The sequence below is a fragment of the Sus scrofa genome, chromosome 3 (assembly GCF_000003025.6).
Source record: "Sus scrofa isolate TJ Tabasco breed Duroc chromosome 3, Sscrofa11.1, whole genome shotgun sequence".
In the NCBI taxonomy this organism is placed as follows: Eukaryota; Metazoa; Chordata; class Mammalia; order Artiodactyla; family Suidae; genus Sus; species Sus scrofa.
In genome coordinates, this window is record NC_010445.4 from 28,898,870 (window position 1) to 28,915,604 (window position 16,735).

The 16,735-nt window shown below is 53.5% G+C and overlaps 1 long non-coding RNA gene and 1 other non-coding gene across 2 annotated transcripts; both read right to left on the reverse strand.

Moving 5' to 3' along the window:
* LOC110259927 lies at positions 9,090-13,136 on the reverse strand. Its single transcript, XR_002342410.1, has 2 exons — positions 13,049-13,136; positions 9,090-9,261 (listed from the first exon to the last, which is right to left on the reverse strand). It is a non-coding gene; the product is annotated as an uncharacterized LOC110259927 (long non-coding RNA).
* MIR365-1 (microRNA 365-1) lies at positions 9,268-9,347 on the reverse strand. Its single transcript, NR_038545.1, has one exon. It is a non-coding gene; the product is annotated as a microRNA 365-1 (primary transcript).

Consider the following 16,735-nt stretch of genomic DNA (forward strand, 5'->3'; position numbering starts at 1 on the left):
TGGAGTAGAGACCTGAAGGAGATGAGGGCACCAGCTGTGTCCACCTGAGGGTCGAGGATCCAGCAGAGGAAACCAGTATAGAACTTGACCCTGTGAGTGACTCGTTGGTTGATTAGAATCCACAGGAAGGAATGACCCTTTCTCCCCACCTCCTCCTCTCCCTTCCTTCCTCTCTTCTATACTTGCTGCCGGCTGCCCGCCTGCCAAGTGTGCCAACAGCTGGGGGTGCAAAAGTGAGTGAGACCTGGGTCCCCAAGCTCAAGGTCACCACTCATGAGGGGGACAGTCATAAATAAATCATTACAAATGGAACCTGGTGGGCATCAGAGCAGAAGCAAGGACAAGCTGCAGGATCTGCCCTTGGTGGACAGAGGGGTGGGGAAGAGAGGTGGGGTGTGGGTTGGGGATGAGTTCGGGTGATGGAAGCAGGCAGGAAGAGGGCAGGACTTGAAGTCCAAGAGCAAGTGAGTAGTTCTGATTCAGCGGTAAATTAAGGGTGGGGGGCACGGCCTGGAGATGTGTCTAGGGAACCCATCATTCTCAATCAAGTACAGCAGGCACACCTAGGGGAGGCTGAGGGACGATAACCTACCCCTTTTAGCTTCACACAATACATGAAGAGGCAAACAGTTCCCAAGTCCCGAATCAGAACGCTTTGGACCATACAGAGTTGATGTGAGATCCACTATTAGGGGAGCTATGATGAAGGAGAGACGCTGATAATGCTCTTGGATACAGAGACAGAACACAGAGCGTGCTCTCGTCCTCCCCTGTCCCCTATCCCGCCCCTGATCTCTCCCACCCTCCAGACTGGCCTCAATCAGCTGCGAGGCGGAGGCTGGAGATCGGGTGCGAAAAGCAAGCTTCCCACCTGCTCCAGTTTGGACAATCCTGGATTGGCTCCGTTTGGTCACATGCCCAAACCTGGACCAATCACTGCGGCCAAGTTCAGAAGTGGGCTGCTGTGATTGGTCCTTGTGAGTCATGACACCCCCACCTGGATCAATGACGGTAGCTGAGGCTTGGGTATTGTGAGCGATTGTCTTTGGCGGTATTCCCACGGGCCATCGTGCCTTTTACTAAAAGTGGGAGAGAAAGTGCTGGCAGGAACAAAAACAAAAGCCAAACCGAGAGCCACCTATCTCCGCCAGAGCCTTCTCCTGGCTGTGCGGCTTCTACGCTTACTCTGCTGAGAATTGCCTCAATGGTGAGTCGGGCTTCGCTTTAAGATCCACTCTTGTCTATAAACCCCACCGCTGCCTGCAGGATTTACTCAGACTTGTTGTAGTTGGGTTTTTGCCATTGTTATTACATTATTTAATCAAATATAAAATGTTTTTTAATTCTTTAGTTTATGATGGCCTCTCCAGCCCCCGAGGGTAGGAACCGTGTCTATCTTGTTGGTTACTGCGTTGCTCCGGCCCAGTACTCAGCCCCTTTTCTATATAGTAGGTCCAGGAACGAATGAATGAACATTCACACATTCATTGAACATCCTACAGAGAACAGGAGGCACCACAAGGTCGTCACCAGTTCGCTCAGTCTCTCTCTTCCACATTCTCCCTTCTTCTCTGTCATGTTGGATTCCCCTTCATGACAAAGTTCTGTTCGTCTAAGTCTATCCTCAAGTGTCCTCCCAACACACACTGCAAAGCCTTGAATCTCTGGGTGGATTCTTGGGTTGAGCGCCTTAGATAAGCCCAGGAAATCAGGTTCATTGGGTTGGTGGAGACTATTCTTTGAGGGCGATAACGGAGTTCTGTTTGGGCTGGAAGGGACTGGGAGGGACTGGGTGCCATGATAGGCTGCCAACGTCTGCCCTGACCGCCTGCCTCTGATGGGACTCCTGGTCCTGTTGCTGTTCTGGATAGTTTGCTGACCAGCGGGCCTCTGTTCTGAAGACTGCAGCTCTGGCATTTGCTGTGGGATCAGAGTACACTCAGTCTAGGACAAAATGGAGTGGCCAGATAAAACAACTGCAGGCGCTTAGGGAAGAAGGCTTAAGACAAATGGCTATTTTTTTTTTTTTTAAAGTACTTATAACCCACATGTCAGCTGGGGTCATCTTATTTTTGGAGATTCAAATGGAATGGGCTTGAACTTGGTCCCACATGCCATGGGAGACCCAACTTTCCTTGGAACCTTTCCAGGGAATGGGGGTGAAGGGCGTTTGTGTCTCTCCTAGTCACCCAAGGTTCTGAATTCCTGCATCCAATGAATCCGTTCTGCTTAGGTGCCCTTTTGCTGGCCTCGTGGGCACATGACCTGTACAGTTGTAGAGGGTCTACTTTGATTTTAATGCTCTACTGTTGTCATCCTGAACTTCTTAGTAATTTCTCTCTTTCTTTTTTTGGATGAGTTAGGCATAAATGATTTTTCTAAATTTAACTTTAATTTTTTAAAATTATAGTTGATTTATAATGTTGTGCCAGTTTCTGCTGTACAGCAAAGCGACCCATTCATTTGTTTACACACACACACACACACACACACACACACACATTCCCTTTCTTACATTATCTTCCATCATGGGCTAACCCAGGAGATTGGCTATAGTTCCCTGTGCTATATAGTAGGGCCGCACTGCTTAATCCAGTCTAAATGTCATAGTTTGCATCTACTAACTCCCAATTCCCAGTCTGTCCTACTCCCTACCACCCACCACTGCAACCGCAAGTCTGTTCTTGACGTCTGTGAGTCTGTTTCCGTTTTGTAGATAGGTTCGTTTGTGCCATATTTTATATTTCACATATTACTGATATCATGTGGTATTTGTCTTTCTCTTTATGATCTGCTTCACTTAGTATGAGACTCTCTAGTTGCATTCACGTTGCTATAAATGGCATTATTTCACTCTTTTTATGGCTGAGTAGTATTCCATTATATACGTGTACCACATCTTAATCCATTCATCTGTTGATGGACATGTAGGGGTTTCCAAGTCTTAGCTCTTGTCAATAGTGCTGCTATGAACACACAGGTGCAATGTATCTTTTTGAATGAAAGTCTGTCCAGATTTATGCCCAGGAGTAGGATTGCTGGATCATGTGGTAGTTCTATATTTACTTTTCTGAGGAACCTCCATACTGTCTTCCATGGTGGTTGTACTTAGTCATTGTTGAACAAAGGGCTGCACATTTTCATTCTGCAAATCAGGTAGCTAGACCTGCTTGATTCAGGAGCTTTCCTTTCCCACCCCACGCTGACCCACTCGAGACTCTGCCCCAATTCCTCCACTGTCCCTAAAGCCCATCCATGGAGTTCATGTGCGTATAGACTTGGACTGAAGCTTTCGGATGAAGGAAAATTTTGGCCTTCGAGCTAAGTTAACAGCATCAAGTCCAGTGTATGAACTGGCTCAAAGCTACTCAGTGGGAAACAATGAAGGAGGAGGGAAGGCCGATGAAACAAGAGAGGCCAAAGGTGGACCCGTGAATATACTCAAAGACACAGAGCTGGGCACTTGAGATGGGTGAATGAGATGGTAAGTGAATTATATCTCAATAAAACTGTTGGGGGAAAAAAAAAGTCATGCCTTCCCCACTCCTCCCCTCATCCTGCCAGGAATCCTTAGGCTCCAGACTCCTGCCTTTGGGGAAATCTGTCTTCCACCCTCTCTCTGCATGTGTGCACACACGCACGTGCACACATACACACAACTTCCATCTCTCCTTCCCATTACCTTCTTCTGCCTTAAGACACTTTTTTTTTCTTCTTAGGGCCGCATCTGCGGCCTATGGAAGCTCCCAGGCTAGGGGTCAAATGGGAGCTGGAGCTGCCAGTCTGTGCCACAGTCACAGCAATGCCAGATCCAAGCGACCTACACGGCAGTTCATGGCCATGCCTGATCCTTAACCCCCTGAGCTGGGCCAGGGATTGAACCCTCATCCTCACAGACACTATGTTGGGTTCTTAACCCGCTGAGCCACAACGGGAACTCTGGGACATTTTTCATTCTATTTCCATTCTCACCAATATCAGGGGAGGGCCTTCTCCCACAGTCAGGGTGCCCCACGGAGGTATTTTCTTACAACACTTTCCTCTTTAAAGGCTACTCAGTTGACAGGTATTAAAATTACAATTTTTGAAGTCCCCTTGGTGCCTATCATGGCAATCACTAACGACTCCTCAGAGTTGTCAGTTCCAAGAGCTTCATCATCCCCTCAAGGAAAGAGGAGTCAGCTCAGCCTCTGCCAAGCGCCGCTGGTCTCTGTTCTATTTTTTTTTTTTTTTCCTTTCCTTTAGGGCCACACCTGCAGCATATGGAGGTTCCCAGGCTAGGGATCGAATCAGAGCTGCAGCTCTGGCCGACACCACAGCCGCAAGCAACAGGAATCCAAGCCACATCTGAGACCTACACCACCGCTCACGGCAATGCCAGATCCTAACCCACTGAATGGGGTCAGGGAGCGAGCCTACAGCCTCATGGATACGAGTCAGTTCTTAATCCACGGAGCCACAGTGGGAACTCCTGGTCTCTGTTCTTGAAACACAACTCAAGTCACTTCACAGAGGTGGGAGAGGCTGCGGAAGAACGAGGGCAGGGCCAAGTTCGTTCTAACTGAGAGGCAGGTTTGAGGGTCTGGACCAGGGTAGGCAAAGGAAGAGCATGTGGGCCCAAAGCAGCCTGCTGCCTGACTTTGCAAATAAAGTTTTCGTGGAACACACAGCTGCCTCCATTCATTTTGCTGATTGTTGCCGGCTGGCTTCTTGTTACAGCAGAGTAGCTGTGATAGGGACAGGATGGCCTGCAAAGCCTAAACTATTGAGGATCTGACCCTTTTCAGAAAACGTTCACTGACCTCTGAGATGGAAGATCCAGGCTCCTCACACGCTGGGTGTGTGGGCTTGGACAAGTCCATTCCTCTCTCTCAGCTTGTTTCCTCGTGGCAAAGCCAGACACAGTAACACTGCCTCCCTTCTGTGTTGCTTGTGCAACAAAAATGACTTCATCCGTGTGGAGGGCTTAGCTCTTATAAAACACTCAGTATAGGGTGATGGTTATGATGTTATTTAGAAAATGAGGATGGTTAACTCCTATTTCACATGATTATTCTCTGAAGCGACCGGAGATCAAGCCTGTGAAAACAGGTGGCAAAACACACGGTTATTATTGGTGCGAGCATCTTAAAGGCTTTTGAGATGATTCTCTGCTTCTCAGGAAAGCTAAGTAAGTTTTTTGAGGAGCAAATGGGGGAACTGGGAGGGTGGAGCTAAATTCTCATTTCGGAGGCAAAAGGATCTTTAGTCCCCAAATCCAAACCCTCTCGTTGAGCTGTCTGGGAAACTCTGCCCCCTGATCCTTGGCTGGGACTTGAACCTGCGCAGAACTAAAGCTGAAAAACCTGGCTGTTCTTTGGGCCGCCTTGGCATCGTCCCCAATAACAGGAGCTCAGGAATCCAGGCCTGTGTGTCTTTAAACACTTGGGTTGCTGCTACGGGCTCCACCAGAACCTGTTTAAACAGTAATCTGCTACAAGATATTAGCGCGCAGGTTCACAGGGGTGGGGAGACCTTTGTCTCCATACCCTTCAGGGAACTGTCCAGAAGCCAGCTGGGGGTGGCTGCCACGGATGACCTGCTTTAGTTTGGGAGCTACAGCCGCCTCCCATTCATTCTTTGTTTCACAACTTTTAAGTGAGCAGCTAATATCTGCCAGGCCCTGGGGATACGGCAATGCATGAATCACCCCCTGCCCCCGGCAACTGCCCTACCTCCCGTCTAATGGGAGGCAACAAACAATCTAATAGGCATCTGGGTGATCTGGTCCTGTAATAAGTCCTGCATTCGCCCCAGGATTTCAGTCCCACACTAAATACTGTACCGATGAACTGGAAAACCAATCTGGACCAGCTGTGTGATACACGGATGGCAGGAGTTAAGCGTGCCGGCTTCGGAGTAAGTCAGATCTGGGCAGGACTGGCTCTGTAATTTGCAAAATAAAAACGTGAGCCCCTTGTTCCAAAATTATTCAGAAATTCACAGAGTTCCCTTCGTGGCCCAGCAGAAATGAATCCAACTACCATCCATGAGGACCCGGATTTGCTCCCTGGGCTCTCTCAGTCGGTTAAGGATCCGGTGTCGCCCCAAGCTGTGGTGTAGGTCGCAGACGCGGCTCGGATCCCGAGTTGCTGTGGCTGTGGCGTAGGTCGGCACCTGCAACTCCAATTCGACCCCTAGCCTGGGAACTTTGACATGGCCACAGGTGCAGCCCTAAAAAGCATAAAAAAGAAGAAGAAACTCAGGATGACACGAGCAGAGCATTGAACTAGTGGGGTCCACAACCATGAAGCCAGCCTTGTACCGGGGGTCAAACTGCTTTCCAGCTGGATACCCTGGATTTATCTCTTCACCTGCCTCAGCATCCTTTTTCTCATCTGAACAAGAGGTGGGAAGGCCTAGGGGAGGGCTGGCTATTAAGTGAGAAGGCAGCAGGTAAAGCATTGAGCAGGAGGGCGAGCTCGGTGTTACTGTGTTCTCTGCCAGCGGTGACGGCTGCCTTTCATCCTATGAGAACAGCGCACATTTATGATTCTGAGATGATAGCTCAGACTTAGCATATAGTTGATGCCAGACGCTGCCTTTAGTTCTTTACAGATGTCCATTTCATCCTGCACACAGCCCTATTGTGTAGGCACCATTTAGCACCTAGAGATGGGGAAACTGGGACCCAAGGAGGAGCGGGAACTTGCTTGAGGTCTCACACCAGTCAGTGGAAGAATCCAGATTCAAAGATGGGACATCTGGCCCACAGGTCTGTGATCTTAACCCACCTATGTGTCCTGGGAGTTGACACATCCCTGACACGCCCATGTGGGTACACGCCCCTTCCCTGAGAGGCTAACACGAAGTTGACAGTGTGGCAACATCCCCATAACACGGGAGTCTTTCTTTCCCTACTTGCTCTTTCGTCCATCCTCCCAAATTCAAGTGGGAGCCCCAGGAGGGCAGGGATTGTGTTGCTCCCTGATGCTCCTCTGGCACCTGGCACTGTGCTGGGCACACAGTAGGCCCTCAAGAGATATGTGCCAGTGAAGGCAGGCAGGAAGCAGAGGTCTGTCCAACTGGAGCATGCTGATCCGGAATCAACAGCCATAGTTTCTGAAACCTCAAGACTGACGGGCTTAAGAACTTCTCTGGGGGAGATCCTGTGGCTGGAGGGGCCATCCTGCCCGCTCCTGGCTTTTCTCACTTGGGGTTCTCCCGCCATGCATGATGGGGGGTGAGAGTCATTTAAGGGGTGCCCCAGGGCCCAGCCCCCCTCCTGGCAGGCTGCAGGGTGAGGGCACGGGTTGTGTGCTGGCAGCTGGGCCGCAGCTGTCCGCCAGCCTCTTGGTGCCCGCCCCAGCTGGCCAGCTGGGCCTCGATGCCACCCCCCACCCCATGACACAGCAGAAAGTGAAACCCAGGCCCGCCCTTGCTGGCTGGGACCCAGTGCCTGCTGTTTCCCCATCCCAGGGGGTGGTGGGGAGCTGGTGCCCAGGACTGGCACCGGGAGGCCTGTCCAAGGAGTGCTCTGCTGGGCCGAGGGTGCCCACCACATTCTGAGCTGGGCCCTGTCTGTGAGCCATCACGGCTACTCAATGGAGCCCCGTGAAGCCCTGATCTTCACACTGTTCTGAGACAGAGGGTTGGTTATTCTCCCCATCTCACTGAGAAAGCCGAGGCTCAGAGAGGTGCCCCGGCCAGGAAGGATGGCGCTGGGGCATCAGGATTCTAAAATAAGAGACAAATCAGAGCTGTGAGTGGGCCTGGGGGCAGAGATCTGAAGAGGCCCACTGGCATTGGCAAGCAGGGCAGGGGTGCGAGAAGGCGACAAGTGACACCCAGGTTGTCGCAGGTAGAGGCCTCCAGAGGTTAGAGCTGGCAACCTACCCCTCCCGACACCAACTCCACAGGTGCAGAAAATCCCTAAGACAAACAAGGACTCTTAAGTAAGCAGACTATGAAAGCTGACAGTCACCTTGAGTTCTGCCCCATCCTCAAGCCACCTGTACTATCTGTTGCTTGCTATTTTTCTTCTGAGCCACTCACCTTCTTTATCTTATATAAATTGATGTAAAAAAAAAAAGAGTCCTTCTAGCAGTTCCCACTGTGGCTCAGGGGGTCAAGGTCCTGACATCGTCTCTTTGAGGATGCAGGTTTCACCTCTGGCCTCGCTCAGCTCGCTGCTGCAAGCTGCGTGGGGTAGGTCACAGATGCGGCTTGGATCCAGCGTTGCTGTGGCTGTTTCCTAGGCCTGTAGCTGCAGCTCCAATTTGACCTCTAACCCACAAACTTTCACATGCCCCGGGTATGGCCGTAAAAAGGAAAAAAAAAGAAAGAGCCTTTCTACCTCTAACCCTAAACTGAAAACCAACCGCTTGGTATGAATAGAAATTAGTTGTTAGAATGTTAGAAATACCTACTAGAATAATTTACTTCTCTAGCCAGGTACCATTTCAAATCACCGAGTAGATGGGCTTAAAAACTTGGGAAACTCCTATTCCAAAATGTGGGTTTCCAGGGTAAGGAAACGGAGGCCCAGAGAGGTTGAGTCACCTGCCTGGGGGTGACACAGCGAAAGAGTCCCAGTGCTGGGGCTTCTTGATTCCAAGATCCTACAAACTGCCGAGCTGCAGTCTTCCCTCCCATCTGCGTTGTCTCCGTAAGTATTAGCGCTAACGCCTTGGACGTTTGATGCCTTGGCGACCCCTTCTCAAAGCATCCTCTGAGCCTGTGTCCCGCTTGAGCACGTGACCACATTCAAGGTACCGGTGGGAACCCTTTCTGGCCAGAGCAGGGGGTGCTGCCCCTCCGTTGCCAGAGAAGGAAACCAAGACAGAGTGGGAAAGTGGGCTGACTCAGGGAGCTGGTGAGCAAATCAGGACTGTCCAGGGCCCCTGGCAAGGTGAGGATCCCAGAGGCCCAGGCTGAATGTGAATCGCCTTGTCAAACAGGTAACACTTGTTTCCTTCCCACTTTCCCCACCTCCCCCCAGGAACCCCCTGAGCAAATGCTGGCAGCAGCCCCGGGCTGTCCTGTTCCCCCAGCCCGGCCTCTACCATTCAGCCCCTGGAGGGCCAAAAGAGCATGTGTGGCAAGCAGCGTCTGCGGAGGGCATCTTTTTATTTTTCGGGGTGGTCCCCAGTTCTGAGGGCCGTGAGGGGACCAAAAGGGAGAGTTTGGGGGAACATCTTTCTCTCTTCTTTTCGTTGCTGGAGAAACTCGGCTGCCGTCCTCCCAGCCGTGCGCGGCTGGCCCAGGCACCCCCGAGGAATACTGCAAGAGCAATAAGGATTTTTAGGGGCATTATGATAGTGGAATGGAAACACATCTGCCCCCAAAAGTCCCTCATTTTCCCTGCGGTAACCAACCAGCCGGGCAGGAAGTGGTGGCTCTCGGGGCACCAAGAGCCAAAACTAAAAAGGAAAAAAATGTACAAAGTTAGAACACACTTTACACAAGCCAGCATTTTCCTGGTGCATGGCTGCGGCGGCGGCGGCGGCGGCGGCGGCTCCACCCAGGCTCCCGACGGGCTGATAATTGGCTAAATGTGTCTCCATAGTGTGGCTTCACTACAGACGCGCCTCCTCCTCTGTGCCCAGAAAATCAGGCCCTGGAGTCCCCAGAGCAGGTGACAAGGATTAGTCCCTAAGGCCAGCGACTCTCGGGAGCCGGTACCATCTCCCCAGGATCCCAAATGATGATTCCAAACTCTCATTAACAACCCAAGTGAATCATGGATCCTTCAATCCCTCTTTTTCTGGAAGGTGGGGAAGTTGTCAACGTGGAAACCCGGACGAAAATATCTGGAAAGCAAGCAGCTGTTTCCAGGGCTTGTCGGAACAAGTGAAGGGCCAGAGCTTAAGGAGGGGAGCCTGGTGGTTATTGCGCAAGGGGCCAAAGGCAGAAGATCACGGCTGAGGTCCAGGGTGCTGGCTCTCAGGTCTGTCCACTAACAACTGCGGAGGACTAAGGGGGCAGGGGCAGGGGCTCCCCCAGGGTGAGGCCTTCAAGGTCTCTGCAGACAGCCCCCCCCCCCACGCCAGCCAGCACCCTCGGGCCTCAAAAGGGTTAACCCCTCCACAGCTGCTGACACCGGAGGAGGAGGAGGAGGCTGCTCGCTCAGCAAGCTGGCGTATCACCCTGGGCCATCGCGGGGGAGAGGGGCTGAACTCGGCCTCCGTGAGCTCTGTGAATGGAAGCGGCCTGATCACCATCAGAGGGAAAACGGGGCCAACAGACTTCCCAGCGCAGAACCCACGACCTGGGCTCTTGCTGGCTCCTTGGCACCTGTCGCATGGCCAGGACGCTCTGGCAGGGACCCGGGGCATCGGTGGGGGTAAGCACCCAGCCACCCTGGCCAGGCCTGCGGGGGAGCCATTCTACACTCGCCATGTGACAGCCGGCAACCCGGCCCAGATCTCGCCTTTCAAGCAGCACCTAAAATATTCGCCGGGTGAACCCAAGGCTAAATATGGCCTAGCCTACGAGTGCCTGGCCTGGACCTTTTAATGCCACTCGGAGATACAATCAGGAACCCACGGGGCCTTTTGGTGGCCTGGAGTCCAGTTACTGAGGCCAAGTGGGAGGCCCGTGGGATTGGCTGACTTGGGGCTGGGTGCCGCTTCCCGGGGCGGGTGCGTCCCGGTGCCAGGGCTGGGCAGGTTCCTCTCCTGCGTGTTTTACCCCAGAACGCCCCTACCCCAGTTCTCTCTCTCTCTCTGCCGATGCCTGGGGTGGCTCAGATGTAGGTCCCCCTGGCCCCCACTGCAGGTCCTCTGATGGCCTGCCAAAGCCTTCTCCCCACTTCCCAGGCTGCAGCCCTAGCCCCTTGGCATGCTGACTGCCACTGGCTAGAGAAGACAGGCACAAGCAAACACACACGCACACGCACGTATGAACACTTGTGCGCGCACACACGGTAGCCTGCACGGTAGCTTAGATGTGTCCCTGCTCCGTGGCTGGCCCCAGCCCACGCCCCCTTGGCCCACTCCAGGGATCACAGCCCTTTGCAGCAGGGAGAGAGCTGCAGCTGAGGCTTGGGAAGCACAGCTCTGCTCTGGAACCTGCCAGACTCCAGTCAGCTCTTAGCAAAGCGGGGTTCTGCCCTCCCCAAAGGCCACGTTGTAAACTGGGACAGTCAACCACCCAGAGTCCCTGGGGAGGCCGCCTGGGGAGCCTAACACTCCCCCACCCCCTTCTAGACTTGAAATGCTGTGGGTGGGAAGGGGGGTGAGAGTTCTGGGAGGAGAGGCCCCACCCCACCCCCCGGGCACCTGTCTGGGGCCTGTTTGGGCTGGGGTGGTGGTTCGAAGGCCACGTTTTGGGCCTGGGCTGGCAGCAGTCCAGGCTGTTTGGGGCAGAGATGCCAACAGGCCCGGGCACTGATCTCATGCATGATTCCAGCGAGAGCCTGGTTTGCTGCACGTCTCTGAGAAAACTTTCACACTGGCCGCATGGTCCCTTCTCCTGCCTGGGCCAGATCCTCTAGCAAAGGCTAATATCTCTGCCTCCTTCTTGCCAGTGCCTTTTTTTTGGCCAAAGGCTTTCTTGGGACACCAACCGTCAGTTTTCATTTTCTAGGTGTGTCCCCCCTCTTTCATGTGAGTGGTGCAGCCTTTCCAGAGACACTGAGCAAAGAGTTTGCTTTCTGGTTCCTTCAGCTCAGATGTTTTATATAAGGAAGATGATGTGAAATCAGAAACTTGAACGCTTCCTAAGCATTTGCACACGCCCCCTACCATGGAGGATGCTGGGAAAGCAGCATCTGATGACCTGGGGCTTTGCAAAGAGCCCCAGAGGAGGAGTAGGGGGCTTGGGGTGACAGGGACCCTGAAGTCCCCTCTTCCCAAACTCTCTTCAGCATCCACCCCTTTGCCTGAAACGTCTGCGTGGCTTCTAGGCCCAAAAGGTCTGTGATTGTTTTATATCACATCTGTGTCAGTGTTTCCCTTGGGTATGTATGTTCACCTTGTTCCAAATAGAAGAAGTGAAAAGAACATGTTACATGTTCCCAAGTTTGGGGTGCTGGGCAAGAAAGAAAATTCCAGAAAGAAAATGGATAATTTTGTTTGCATTTGCCCTTTCCGGCAGGTGGGTCTAGGGATCAGGTTTGCCTTAACTGTTCTTCATTTCTACCCTTAAGCCTAAAATAGCTGTATTTACTCCACCATCCTACTTACAAGAGACTGAAGTGGTTTACTATCAGGCTGTGAGTCTACCTGGCAAGATTCCCCTTTCTGCTCTTAATATAAGGGGGTGGGAAGCAAGAAATAGGGGAGAGTTCCTTTAGGGACTTTTCCACTTTTCATTGGTTTGAGTCAGAAACGCATGTTTTATTTTCCGTTTTTTACAATTATGTGTATGTGGCCACACCCGTGGCAGGTGGAAGTTCCCGGGCCAGGGATCAAACCCATGCCACAGCAGTGACCAAAGGGCCGCTGCCGGGACACCACCAAATCCTTAACCCACTGCACCACAAGGGAACTCCTGCAGGTTTTATTTCTAAAAGAGATGACAGTTTCACCACTGCCCCTCTTCTACAGATTTTAACCCCCTGCTCTTCCATATTCTTTTCTAGTGACCCATTTTTTTTTCCCTCTGAGAGTCCTTATGGCTTATGTATTGCTAAGAGTGAAGTTCAAGTTGCTTTTTTTTCCCCCCTAAATCCACACTTCTTTGGGAAGTGGGAGGGAAACAGCAATTGTTTAGTGCACCTTCACACAGAGGGGCAAAGGCAAAAAGCCAAAATATATTTAGCAGTTCCACGGTTGAGCTTTTTTTTTTTTTTCTTTTTGGTTGTGGGGGAAGGTGGTGGTCAGAATATGAAAAGAAGCTGTGACTCTTTGCGGAATTAATGACCTCTTCTCACTGCAAAGTACTGATTTATAATCTCTTCACCATACTACTGCGCCTGTTTCCAGACTCAGAGAGGGTGGGGTGGGGGCAGTTTGCTCCATGTATTCAAAATGACACGCGCCCTTTCAGAGGCTGCATAGAAGCAGGGACTGTACTGTTGCAAGTGCTCGAGTGAAAGCGGCCCTGGTTCGCATGCAGCACTCACTTCTGATTTTCCACACTTAAAAATTCGCTAATTTGAACATACGGCTTCATCGCTGCGATCCTAGCTCAGTCGCTTGGCCCGACATTTGGTGCTCCGGCCTCGTTAATTCACGTAAAACACCCTATTTGTGGAAGTATCATTAGAGGCTAATTTGGTGAGATATCCTTATTTAGCAAAGCAAATAGGATCTGACAGTCAGCTCTCTGGCGCTACGACCGGGGGTGACAATTCAGCAATTCACAACGTGACAATTTCCCATCCCCAAGCCACGCTGGGATTGTGGACTCCTGAAAATTGTGCTGTTTCATCGCATCCCAACAAAGGGAAAGAACTCTAGAAGTAGAGAACTGTTTTGGCCAAGCCACCCCCCCCACCACCCCATCCTGAGCACAGAGGCCATCGGTGTGTGTAATGTGTCATGTCTATGCAACATGAATCTTCTAGCAGGGGCTTTGTAGTCCAAAGTTTTTCAGGTACAGTTCACTTTTCTGTGTCCTGCTGTAAACACCTGATTGAAATCAGTTTTGCAAATAAATAAACTTGAGGTATGTGGATGTCTATACAGGTTACAACTGAAGGGCGTGTGTGTGTGTGTGTGTGTGTGTGTAAATTAACACAACTTAATAAGGTTAATGTTCTGGGAGGGGCATTTGTACCTCCACCAGCCTTGCCTTTGAGAATTCCCTGATTATCCAGACACATTATCCAGAGTTTCTTATAACATGACTAAGATCGAGGTAGACAAGCATTGCAAAGAAATACTGCGATTCCACGTGAGAGCAAGCAGGCAATCCTAATGTGACTCCGATGCACGCTTTCTGCGGTGTTTGATTTTGGGGGTGTCAAACGGTTTGACACGACCCATGGATGGCTCATTCCCTTCAAATCCTGTCCACTCAAACATCTCATTAAACTACTAGGGGTCGGGGGGGGGGGAGTACTTTCACCTTCTCATACTCTTCTCGGCCTTCCAAAGAAAGGCCCTTGAAAACAGCAGGTTCCCAAACTGCGAACATATACACACACATACAAGAATATCCCCCAAAGGGCCTTGCACTTTCACCAAAAGTGGCAAACCTCCCTCCCCTTTCTCCAACCGACTTTTCAACTGCGGCTAGCTCTGTGCCCCCTCCCTTCAGAGGCTGCTGGGACCTGAATCCCTCGACGTTTAGAATGACCCCAAAAGCGGGACTTTGTGGGCCAGTTGGATAAAACATAAACTCATCTCGCCCTCAAAACCCCGATTCTGGGACCACAGCCTCCAAAACCTCCTTCCTCCAGCAGGGTGTCCAGTCCACCGCTCACAGCCCGGGGCAGGCTGCCTTTGAGGCAGGATTTTGGAGAATCCTGGGTAATTAAAGGAATCATTGCTGGGTTTTCCTGCAAGAATGACAGGGGTGATAGTTCATCTTGTTCAAAAGCCAGGGTTGCAGGGCGGAGAAGGGGAGGCATATCTACCTATCCCATGGGGGTGTCTTTTCCCTCCCTGGCCCCCAGACCCATACTTGGGCCTGAAATCTTCCCCGAGAAGAGGCTGAGCTGCTGAATGTCCAAAATGTCCCTTAGCAAAGCGCAAAAGGAGTACCTGGGGTGCCTCCAGCAGCCCCACACACCCCATCCTGCTAAAGTTTAGTTATTTGTGCTCTTAATTGTCTTATTAAAGTCAAATTTGCTGCTTGCCCAGACTGGGGGAAGTGATTTCCATCTTAATAGCTCAATTAGCCTCCGGGTTCTGGAAAGGCCACCCCCCAACACACACCTTTTCTCCCCACTTTAAACCCCCTCCTTTTTTCACAACTTCTCCTAAAAATAAATTATAAATATGGATGTGTCCTCAGAGGATCTGAGCCGCACATTCCAACGCTCCCCACGGTGGGGCTTGGAAGCAGGAGAAACCAGAAACGCCACTCCCCCGACCCTCAAATCAAAATGCCTTTTCTCTTTTTTCTCCTAACTTTTACCAGAGCAACTTGGTGAGGTCTTGGGCCCTGACACCTCGATCCGCACCCCGGAACCTAGATTTTTTTTTTAACTCCTGTCCAGCAAAATAAAGCCAACGTGCTATGGCCGCCTGCTCCTTGGTGGGAGCGGCTGCCAACTTTACTTCGGGGAGGTGGTAACTCTCTGGGGACTGTGCTCCCGGCTTTCTGGGACGTCCCCCGGGGCTCGGCCCTGGGAGGCTGGCACGGGCCCCCCAGCCCGTGCCAGCGCGGCCCGGGGCGCACGTGGAGTGGCGAGGTGCGGCGGGCGCCGACGGCCGTGCGGGCGGCCTGCTCTCCGCACGGCATTGATATCGGGGTCACGCAGCGAGTCAGTTTCCCGAACGGGCTTTCCGGGGTGGGGGCGGGGTGGCAAGCTTGCAAATCGCCTCGTTAATTTCCCAGCCTGGGCATTAGGGAGGTGGGGGGCTGCCTCACCCCCATCCCACCTCCTCGCCTAACACGCCCCTCTCGGGAGCTAAGGAGGGAGGAGGGGGTGGAGGGAGCCCAGCTCCGCCGCCTCGGGGGGTGGCAGCGGCGGCGGCGGCGGCGGCGGATCCCCTCCCAGACAAGCGTCTAGCGCCGGGTCCCGGGAGAGCCGCGCGCTTCCCCCGCCGCCACCTCCCAGGTCGCGTTGCCACCCACCCCCCCAAGCAGCCGCCCCGCACCCCCTTCTGCCCCGGGGGGCCTGGGCACCCACCTGCCGCGGCTCCTGCCCTGGCCCGGGGGAGGGGTGCCATGCAGGAAAAACGGGGAGACTCACCGCCGCTGCCTCCTCCGGGGGTGCAGGGGGCCCCCCGGGGCTGCGCCTTCCCGGGCTCCCGGGAGGCGTGTGCGGGGCTGGGGGCGCCCCGCGGGCCCTGCCGCCTCCGCCTCGATTAGAGTCCAGCCTCAAATCCTTCACCATGGTGCGTGTCGGGGGGACATTCAGAAAAATATCCCCCCACCTCCCCAGAGCAGATCCAAGTGATGGGCGGGGGGCGTAGAAAAGCCTTTCCTGCCGAGAGCGCGGAGCCGACGGGGCTGCACCCGGCCTCCACGGTCCGCTGCCGCCACAAAGCCGCGCCCCCGCCCCCCCACCCGGCCCGGCCCCCCCTCCCGCTCCCCGCACCCCACGCCCTATGGCCGGCCCGGGGCGGGGGCTGGGTCAGCCCGGGGTTGGTCGCGCTGGGGAGGCGGCGGCGCGGCGGCGGCGGCCCAGGCGGCGGGGCGGCTCCTCCCCGGCCCGGGAGAGAGGGCGAGAGCCTGGAAGCCGAGCGCGCCCGCCTGCCCCGGGTGGGGGCTGGGGCGGGGGCCGGGGGCGGGGGGGGGCCTTCCTAGAAACCCTCGCCAAATATAGTCAGCGGATAGGGGCATTCCTAGAAATGCGGCGGCGACGTCAGCCTGGACCTGTGGGGGCAGAGCCTGGGGTTCTCCAAACTGGGGGGCACGGGGAGAGGGGAGGTTCCCCACCTCCAGTACCCCCGTGGCCCGGAGGAGGGAGCCTAGGCTGGGCCTCCCTCCTGGGGGGCGGGTAGGATTCCTCCAAATGCGCTCCCGGGATTCCTCAGCCAGGGGCGTCTGAATGGGGACACATCTACTTAAAATTCAGACTCGCCCCCCCTCCTCCTTTCGGGAACACTCCGTGCCAGTCGGCGCTTTGAGCCCTTCCTCCGATTTTTCACACTCCCCCGACCCACCGTAGAAGTAGGGGCTGCAGCAACGCTGG